The 11,156-nt window shown below is 37.0% G+C and overlaps 1 protein-coding gene across 1 annotated transcript in view; it reads left to right on the top strand.

Moving 5' to 3' along the window:
• The window catches only part of LOC117943770 (potassium voltage-gated channel subfamily D member 3-like), a 68,064-nt gene that overhangs the window by 34,787 nt on the left and 22,121 nt on the right, over window positions 1-11,156 (top strand). The gene's annotated exons all lie outside the window — the stretch shown is intronic.

Here is an 11,156-nt window from a genome sequence, read left to right as displayed (position 1 = left end):
ATATTTACAGTACATATGGTGTTTTTTAGTTTGTCAGTCAAATCAAGCAACTTTGACAATTATCCATACTTTATTTCCAAACCTTTCACTTTTAGCTTGCTTTCATCATTTATTATTATTATTGTTATTATTATTATTATTATCGTTAACATATTACTTTTATTATGTCAGCATGCACTGTATGTAGTCTATGACAACATGCTAAACAACACACTAAATAATATTACTATATTAGCACAGTAACATGCTAAAAGGTAACATGTTGCTACAGATGGTTAGCATGTTAGCAGTAAAAGCATATTAGCACATTACCAAATTATCAATCTTGAAGCTGCCCTTAATATATGTGGCCTACATAAATAGAAAGATATACATACCATACCAGAGACAGGAAGACATCTTTATTCTACACATGTACAAGATCAAATTAATATCTTCTTTTCTGTCTCACATTTCTATACTATTACACATTGCTCACACTTCTGCTCACAGTTGGAGGGACTCATAGGGAAAGAGAGGTTATGAAATGAAATGCAAGGTGGGAGATTATGTTAACAGTTACGGTGAAAATCACTGGGACACTAACAGGAAACCCACAAGTCTGTGTTGATTCATCTACAGTTGAGTTGTAAGATGCATGCATTGCATATAGCTGAGCAAAAAAGGGAATCAACCAGCATGCAAATAACGCTAGAAAAAAACAATGTTTTCTGCTGGCGCAGAACCCCTGTGTTATCACCCCCACGGAAAATGTCAAATATAATTTATTCTGCCACTTCCAGGTATAGCTCGGGGAAGCTTTGATGCCTAATATTTAAAACCTATCGCATCTGAGCAGATGTTTGCCCAGGGAAAAGGCATAGTAAATATTGTTTGTTTAAAGGCCTAGTACACGGAGAGACAAGCAAACAAATGGTAATAGTCTTGGAATTACCTAACCGTATTCCTAAAACTGACATAACAAAATCCTTGTCTGGGGTGCAGTTTCTCTGCCTCACATTTGGCTGCTAATGCTTTTGTTATTGATTTGAAATGTCTGCTGCTAACTCTGCCAACTGACCTCATCTGATAGTGCAGGTTCAGCTGAGTAATCTATGAAGTACTACACTGCTCGAACTGACATCATTAAAATATTCACACAAAAGTTCAAAGCATTGCATTACATGCACCCAAATTCTGTCAAACAAATACTTCAGCAGCTAGTTTTGTTAGATTTTAGTTACTCCAAACTATTCATTTGAACACTATTAATAACTTCAAAATGGTACATAACATGGACATGGAAAAAATATTAGAAACACACTATAAAAGAATCCAATGTGATCTTGTGTACGTCACTGCTGGACAGATGGATTTCTACTTTTTACTACTTTCTACTACTACAATTCAACAGAACCACAAAATAAAGCCTACAAATTGGCCACAACATTAAACCTTTGCACATTGACACCTCTCTGAAACAAAAAAGTAAACATTATAACCTTCATCAAAGTAGGATTTATAGCACGTTGTCCTAGACTGCATGTCTCATTGTTTTTGCTGGGTAATAAATTGGCAACCCTGGCTGGTGCTTATAGTTTTCTGCTTGACTGCAGCATGCCCCCATTGATAGACATTAGCCAGACCATCCATCATCACATTCACCCTCGTACTCCAAGCATGAGAGGAAGTTAGCCACTCCCATCGGTGCCCTGGCATATAGATCAGCTTAAAGCCAAAGTGCTGACACCCCAAGATGTCATAGCAAACACCAGTTCAAAGAGACAAAATCCTGAGAGGGTCCAGGAGAACCCAGACATCTACATCTCATTCTCTTTTATCCTCACGTACAAACATAAGACTCAGTTGACGCTACATGTCCAAATAATTCATATGAAATGTTAAATGTCCTGTACAACAATTTATATTTGTAAAGTAGCACTAGAATATTTTCAATCCAACAATTTAGTTTTTTAGAGCTTCATGGAGCTACTATCTAATCTACTTTTCTAAGAAAAATTTGGACTTCATTGTTGTCTGTGGGGTAGATTACATGGATTATATCAAGAATAGTGAAAATTAGAACAGTAGAAAAAATGTATTAGTCAAAAGAGTAGAGTAGTGTCAATAAAATAATGAGATAATACAAAGAAGTAAGCAATAGAAGAGAACTTATAACAATTATGTTTTGTCAGTTTTGTCAACAATTATTCAAAGTAGTGTAAAGTAAATCTGTAATCCCAGTAAAGATGGGATCAGAGGACGTTTAGAGAGGTTTTAGTGTGGGGGACAAAAATAAGATGTTGACAATATCTCCCCCACAATCAATCAATGGAAATGATGCCCTTGTGAAGGGGTGTAAATGTTCTAAAATTTGTAAATATTTCCATTACATTTTTTTAAACGGGAAAAATGTCTCCAATATATTACACGCAAAGTACAAGCATGTAGGTAAGTATAATTATATAAATAAATGTCTATATATCAACATATATAATATTACATACAAAAAATAGTAAATGAGTATAGGGCTGCACAGTATAGTATTTTTCATCGTCATCGCAATGTCAACTTGTGAGATGAACATAATTCAAAAGACTGTTTAGAGTATCGGTAGAAAACTGCACTTTAAAATGTAACTATCATTATTTTTTACTAGTGCCTTTTGTGTTGAGTTTGATGTTTTTTCACCTTTATTCATTCAGGGGGGGGGTTTAACTGAGAGCAATGCTCTCTTTTTCAAAAACTTTATCACATAGTAACACCTTCACCAATGGTTCGTCTGACGTGTTGGCCACTGAGCAGCTCCGCTGGAGCCTTTGGCCTTACCGGCCTTGCTCAAAAGCATCTCATTTTTATGGTCATTTTGGGCGGGGTAAGCACTGCTTTTCACTTTCCCCACCCAGATTGATCCTGCTGGTCTGGGCGATTGAACCGACAACTTTCTGGCCACAAGCTTGCTTCAGTTTGTTCAATAAAAGAATGTTGGAAAATCGTATTATTTCAACGAGTGGTTTGTTGTATTTTAACAGTACACTGAAAGCAGTAGAAGGAAGAACTGAGGACACTTTAAGGTTTGTATATTTATCGCAAGTTGGATAGTTATCGCAAAATTTATCGCGTATCAAATATTTTCCGCATATCATGCAACCCCACGAGTACAAACATAAATATATGCAGATTAATAATATGATAAATATAATGGTGAAAAAGCAAGTTGCGAAGCTGAAAGGCATGAATACGTTTCTTTTATATTTGGTTCTCCAGATTGAAGGTCAGTGAATAAAGGCTTTGTTGCGCCGGGCATCTCATAGACTACAATATCTTATAAGAAAAGAAGACAAATCTCTATTACACACCACAGAAGTGAAATGAGTATTATATTCCGTGTGTCAGAGAGGCAATATCTTTTTTGTTTGCTGGAAGTGAATCTGCTACCACTTTTGTGTTCTTGTTCCAAATAACTATGCAAAGGAGTGGAGGCCCTGTTTTTGTCATCTTGGTACTGTATGAATTCAATCAGCCTGAGGGCACGATTTACTGAACCAACAAGGGAAAACAAAGATGCCTTAATTAGGAACAACAGAAGAGAGAAAGGCATTGCTGATGTGAATGAGCTGAATGGATGCCTGTGGGTGGGGTATGGTTCTTTATTAAGCCAGTGATGAAAAAACAACTTGTTCCACACACATCATAAAATATTTTGTTCATACTCTGGATAATTATACATGTATCTCATTAAGCATTAAAAGATACCGATATCTGAATATCTTTCAACCACCTGTTTTTTTTATATTACCTTTTTTGTGGGGTTTGATGCAAATCTGTTTTCTAATATCAAATGAAAAAGGACTGAAATACTAAAGTATGCTTGAGGATGTTTTTCTAATAAAATTTCCCGCAACACTTTTTTGACAACTTTTGAAAAAGAAACTCACTTACTGAGAATTTGTATTCATTAAGAATAGTATTTCCAATTTCTTCCCTTTTCTCACTGCATTAGTGGACCCAAAGGCCAGATGTATTTTTTAACAACAGATCTTTCATGTTATTTTGTTGCCTTTTGGTTTTATTAAACTCTATTGGAACCTTGTTTGAACAAGGGTTTTAATAAGTACAAATTGCACTGTTTTGTTCTTTTTTATAAAGCCACCATTGTTTGTAATATTCAAACGTGATATTCTCGTTTTGTGGACTTGTAGTTCTGTTCTCTCGTTAGTTTTGTCTCTCATGAAAAAAACAACTAAACCCCTTGTACTGTTATCATTTAATTAGATTCTATCTTTGTCGCTAGACTTTAATTAAGATATCTTGTTATCTGTTTTGCTGGATTCTGTCTGGGTGCTTTGTGAAGTGAAACAGAGGGATTCTAAACAATCCTGTTAAGTCCAGACTGTCGTCTCTCCTCTCGGCTTTTTAAACTTTTCTCTTAAATGTGTACCTTAGGCTTAGTTTATGGTTGGTTGGTTACAAAAGATGGTTCCATACCTCTCCCCACATATGGATGCATAGAGATAGATAGTAGAAAGCCAGAGCAGTGATCGTACTTTAGCTTGTGACAAGACGTGTAGTTTCAGGAACAGGAATTGATCAAAATGAATTTGTATTTGTTTGGCTGAGTCATAGTTTTTAGCACCATTACCCATAATTTTTGAGGAAGTGAGTGTTACTACGGCAATGAGACATTATTATGCAAACTCAACATCTGCAAAAAACCACAACAACAACAGCTCTTTATTTTTAAATTCTGAATTTCTGTCAACGGGCAGTTTCTATATCACAAGGCATATCATATTGAAGTAATACAGGACACATGTATTACTTCCATCCTGGGTGGATGCTAATCAAATATTGAGATGTCTATGAATAAAGCTACAGTATGAGTTACTGTATTTTTTTAATACATTATTACATGATAGCATGCATCTGCTGCCCCACACAGAAATCTAATTATTAAAAATGTCATGCTTAGTTAATATTTTGTTTGTGAGGATTACTTCCTCTTTAGTCTATAGTGTAGTCTATTAATGATGTTCCACTTCCGGGATTGCTCCGGTGCCGCAGGAAATTCCGCTGAATGAATGTCTTTTCGCCAATGTCCGTTTCCTTCTGCTTTTTTGTGTTGGAATTTTTAACTCCTGTAGATTTAAGAGAATAACGGTTAACTGCTCCTCAGATCTCTGCAGGGTAAATCCAGACAGCTAACTAGACTATCTGTCCAATCTAAGTATTCTGTTACACGACTAAAACAACTTTTGAACATACACAGGTTCTACCAAAACAAGTTCCTTTTCCCAAGGTTATTGATGACGATTGTATTTGGTTTACAGAAATTCCAATAAACCAGAGAACTTTTTTCTCCCATGCCAAAATGCTGTGTTTACTAGTCAGACCCTCCGCCACAGCGCTGTCGAGGAAGGTCTATGATAGCGAGACTACTTCATCTCACATAACAAGGAAAATAATTTGTTGAAACATGCCACAGTAGAAATGAAATGCTACAAATGTAAAGGTGTCTGTTTGTTTTTAACACACAAAAATGAGGAAATAAGAGATTCATAATCAAGTGCTTCTCCCACTTGTTAAATAATAAATTGTTATTGATATTAAATTAGCTTTTAGCTGTAAAGGCTGACAGAGCCAAAAATTGTTTATTTTTAAGAGTTTCCCCATATACTTTTCCTTAAGAGAGAATCCTAACATTTCATTCTTTAGTAAGTGGCCATGCTATGCAGTGTATATATAAGATATTCCACTCCAAATCCTCAGTTGTATTCATCTATCCACATTTGCTTTTGCCATCTCCCCACTGTGAATGATCCCTGTTCTCCAGGACATATTTGATGCAAATTAGTTTCCACTTGCTTCATCACAAATACCACATTTGTATCCGTCTCTTCATGCGGACTCCTGAAGTGGGATGCCACTCCTCTTGAGTGATACAGCAGTAGCTCCTTGGGTCTCCCGAGCCTTTCTGGCAGCCTACTTTCTTCTGTAACCTACTTAGGAGGCTTTTTTGACAGATCCCAAAGAAAGCTTTTTAATTTCTGTTCTCATCTCAAGCTCTCTAATGGAGCCGGATGGAGAGACGGCTGATTGGTGGTTGGACATGAGCAGGGATATTCCATAAGAGAAGGTAGACATGTGGGAAGGTTGTTAGTGGAGGTGTCTAGGAATCTGTCAACCAACTGGAAGTCAAATGAGGTGGGAAATAAAAAGTGTTTGTCTTATTATGTCTCACTGTGTGTTTATTGTTATTTATTAAACCAAAGCATTGTGCAGATGCTGCCTCAGGTTGCTATCAGTAATAGTAGCACTAATTCGCATCTCTGCAACAAGGCTTCGACAAACTCTCTAAACCAGATGTCTCATCTTCTGTAAAGCCACTTTCTATTGTTATATCTTGGGGCTTTTGCAACATTGTGGGTTTTGATAAGGTAACAGTCTTGTTCAAGTCTTAGAGTGATTCTTTTGCTCCTTTTATTACCTTACAACTGTATACTATCACAATAGACAAATGCTTTTTAGGTTTGTTGAAACGGCCCTTACCATCCTAGATTATGTTCAGAATCCTATCATTTGAAGAAGAAATGTCCTTAAGCAGGATTAGGATCGGTATGACAGAAGATTTCAGTGATTTTGAAACTGACTTTTTCAAGCCGCGGTATACCTTGAAACCGATAACCGGCCCATGCCTAGTGACCAAATGCATCTTTTTGACATTCTGTGGCAGATTACAGGTCCCTACTGGCTGACTCTCATAGCCATTTCTTTTTTAGTTTTTCCTGCCAATACTTCTCTATCCCATGAGTTGTTTGAGTTGTGTGTATCTTGTATTAATGCAGCTGCAGTGGCTGTCTGGCAGTAGTGTGGCAGTGGCACAAGAATAGTATTTTTAAAAGAGAAGATTGATAATTGAAAATTGAGTCTGCAGAAACGCCATAGCAACGTTTCACTCAAAGACCAACAGAGGGTAGATAATGGAATCTCCTTTAGAAGAGTGTCACTGCAACTTGTTTTTAGAGAAAAGTAGAATGTTGTTGGTTTAACACTTTAAATTGGCTTTGAAAAGGGTGAGTTTAATAAATAACTCATCCACAACAAGGCACTGAACCCACAGCTGTCCTGTGGTGAATCATGGCCAACAGAACAGGAGCAACTTACCTCCAAACATTCCTAGATGTGCGCAAGACAAACATTTTATATACCCAAATAAATAAAACAGAAAAAGTTGGATACACTTGCTACTCTTCGCCATAACAAGGAAACATTTGTTACTATGTAATAGGTGCCTCAGTCTTTCTCTCAACAACTATTGGATTGATTACCATGACTTGGTATAAATATGGATGACACTCACAGGATGGAGGTGATCCCCTGACATTTCCCTGTCAGCACCATAAGGTTGACATTTTTAGTTTTTAGTGAAATGTCCACCCTTAGGGCGAAAAGAAATAACTTTAATGAAATATCAAGCTTTTTATTTGATCAATATTTTGGTTTGTTTGGATCAGCTTCACCTGTAGTTCTGTTCAATGCTAATTAGCAAATGTGACCATGCTAATATTCTCGAGTAAGATTTTGAACATGGTAAACATCAAACCTGCTAAACATCAGCATGTTAGCTTTGCCATTGTGAGCATGTTAGCATGCTGTTATCAGCATTTAACTAAAAAGTGCAACTCTGCCTATCTAGTGCCACACAGAGCTACTAACATGGCTGCAGACTCCCAGACATGTATTTTAATTGACTGATGCATGAACAATCAGGGTTCAGTACAATTGTAAAATCAGTAGGAAAAAGCCGTGCAAGGAAAGTGTAGAAAATATTTTTGTGTTCTGCATGACCCAAATTATTTGTGAGGCTGAACTTAAAATGTACATCACGTTTTCTCAAGTATCCAGGCTTCATGCTTCTGATTATGGGCAGTGGAGGATAACTAAGTCAGCATCGCCAGTGCCACGTTTTGGAGGGTTTTATTTTCCATATCGACTCCACACAGCTGGTTTGGGATGGCTCTTAATATGACAAATGATCCATGCAAACAAATAGACAGAGTTGTTTGAGCTCTGTCACACATTGACCGTAGGTTAGTCCTCAAAATGCAATTGCTAATTCAAAATGCTTGCATATCAAAGCAATTTGTAGGACAGTGGGTTGGCATGTCATATCCAGCTGCCCTTTGATATTATGTCAATTTAATTTGGTTAGTGCACAGTGTGTGCAGAGCTTATTATTGCTCCAGTGATGGAGCTCAATCACAGAATTACCAGATTGGCCCATTAGGGAGGGAATGGACAGAAATTCCACAGCATTAATTGCCACATTTTCATTTCCTTGCACCCAATACAACACAGGAGGCAAGTTCACCAGATCACATCATGGTTGAAGACATTTTACAACCACTGATCAAGAGCTCCACTGGATCCACCCCTGCTGACAGAGATTATAGCCAGGAGGAAGAGAAGGAGAATTCAAGCAGAGATGAGAAACTAATTGGTTGTGGGTTAAATCCTTGGCTCATATGATGACTTCTCTTGTCCAACATTAGACTCACCAGATGTCACATATTCTGGTGTTGGAAAGTTAACAGTGAACAAAACAACGTAGCAGTTGGAATACTTGACTGTAGTGACATTTAAGGTAGAATTGTTTTCTGTTTAACTGCACTATATACAAGAATTGTAACCGGGAACATGATTTCATACTTTAGTTTTATGATATATTTATTGTAGAAAAATTTGTGAGACCTTGAAACAGGACAGTTTTTGCAGTGGCTCAAACATGTTTATACTGAAGCCAAATGAAATGATATCCTTTACACTAATAATAATCTGGGTTTAGTACTCATGCCAAATATAGGCTAAAAAAGTGCCCAACTATTGAGCCAAACAGTCGGGTTAATTCTTAAGAGGTGGATGCTGCAGTATGTATCATGTAATCAGTTCCTGATTAATACACTAACTTAGTCTTTGCAAACATTTGTTCGTTTATTTCTCAGTATTTCATCATTCTGAAACATTCCAAGCACGCAGAAATGTTAATTATTCAGCCCGTATAAGTCCGTCTGCCGTTCACTGCAGTCATATAGTACAACACCGTAAATCCTCTGTTCACCAGGTGGAGGAATGCGATTTAGAACAAAGCCTAATGCTCAATGCTGTATTTTATAGCTGTGTTTGTAATTGACTCCGGCAATAATTGTTATTGTCCTTATCCACTGAAATGCAAGGTTTGAAATGCAAGGTTTAGCCGGCTTAATGTTTTATTGTAGTCTTTTTAGCTCAATAAAAAGAAGTTGATACCAATTCTGTTGCATGGCTCAGCACTGATACACAATTGTCTCTGAACGTTCTGCTGCTCCAGCACTTCTCTGAGCTGCAAACGCTGCTACATCTCTGCAGACGAGTGAAACACAAAGACAAATGTGAATTTCCTGTCACATCCTCGGGACGCTATGCTTCATTACTTCTGATGATTGCATAGCTGAAATTGTCAATGAAACCTGTCCGACAGCATAGAGAGATACTCCATGAAGAAGCCCGGGCTGCCTCGACAAACCGAAGCAGAGAACCGTGAGCAGGGATTTAGAGCAATCTTCCATGGTGGGGAGGGGGAAGGAAAATACGTGCAGCATTATACTGATTAAAAGTTGGCAGAATAACTTTTGATAATTTTATTAACGGATATGTTTTGTATACTTTTCCAATAGATTCTTTTTCTGTCAGGTTTTCTCTTATTGTACTTCTGTCGGATTTAGCAAAGCCTGAAAGTAACGGCACAAACTTGCTTTTTACTCCACTATATTTATTTGACATATAAAGTTAATAACAATAATAATAACACATTTTATTTTTTATAGCGCTTTTCTAAACACTCAAAGACGCTTTACAGTTTTCTTTTTACATAGAAAGGACAGACAAAAAAGAAAATAATAAGTTAATAGTTCATTTCCAGATTGGGATTTTACATAAAAATGTAAGCGCATAGAAGAAAGCACATTGTGAAAAGTTAAACCGGTAGTTGCCAACCATTTTAGCTTGTAACCCCTTACAATAAAATGTGTCTACTTGGAGCCCTTTGTCTCGTTTTAGATATTCGAGTTGTTAGCCATTTCACCTCAGAGACCTTTATTCTCTCAACTTTTCAAGCTTCTCAACTTCTTTCAATATTTTTTTGTGAAGTGTGGGATACTTTTTAATTCTGTGTAGCAGATCATTGGTTTTTCTTCTTTTCTTCCTGTTAATCATCTCAGGACCCTCCTAATTAATTTGACCCTTTGCTCTTTACAGGGGCCCGACCCGTTGGTTGGGAACGATTGGATTAAAGTCACATAGGCGTGCAAAGTTTTTACTTTTGATATTTAAGTATACAATTTAACTATTAGTAATGATCTACGTACTTTTTCCACCACTGGGAATACCACTAGTTCATGAGCAGCTGGCACACATGACATTTGATCATTTATGCAAATGATCAACAATACGCATAAAAGTACTATGTCGGCCTTCAAGTTCCATTTGTGGGCAACATTCATGGTCACCCCAAATATAAAAATGTTCAGAGCTGAAAGGCCTGCTGCTGAACAAACTTAACAGATTTAGCAGTGTCAGCAGTCATATTAAGTGTCAGGGAAAAACAATGCTACAGCTGTCTGCGCTGTGTTCCATAGTCCCGTACGCTGACAGAGATAAAGACAGAATAGCTTCATTTAAAGTAAGATGCCAAAAATGTGGTGCTAAAACAAAATGGTACATGCATTAAATGGGAGGCGGGTGATAGACAAGAAATAGTTACATTAATTTTCCATGATGTTATACTGTTGGTGCAATTAAGAATGCGTAAAGGCCCTGAGGCCACTTCTAAATAGTTGTCATGCCTCAAAAAAACACTCATGCAACTAAGATCTATTAAAAAAATGTAAACTTCAAATTAATTCAGATTAAGGCATTAAGTCAAACAAGTAATTTCCCCCTAGCAGACCTATTTGTAAATGACTCACAGTACAGACCTGATCCCCAGACCACGTTATATTAAAGGACAATTTGTTTAAAATTTTAAGACCAGCAGAAAAAAACGGGGGGACATAATGGGGGACAAAATTATCCCCCCGGAGGAGGACAGTGGCTTTACATGGCAGCATAGCTGTATGAATATTAAGCAGGGAGTTGAAAAG

This window comes from Etheostoma cragini, chromosome 4 (assembly GCF_013103735.1).
Source record: "Etheostoma cragini isolate CJK2018 chromosome 4, CSU_Ecrag_1.0, whole genome shotgun sequence".
Taxonomy (NCBI): Eukaryota; Metazoa; Chordata; class Actinopteri; order Perciformes; family Percidae; genus Etheostoma; species Etheostoma cragini.
The sequence above is the reverse complement of the archived record's forward strand: the minus strand, read 5'-3'. Positions and strand labels throughout refer to the sequence as shown.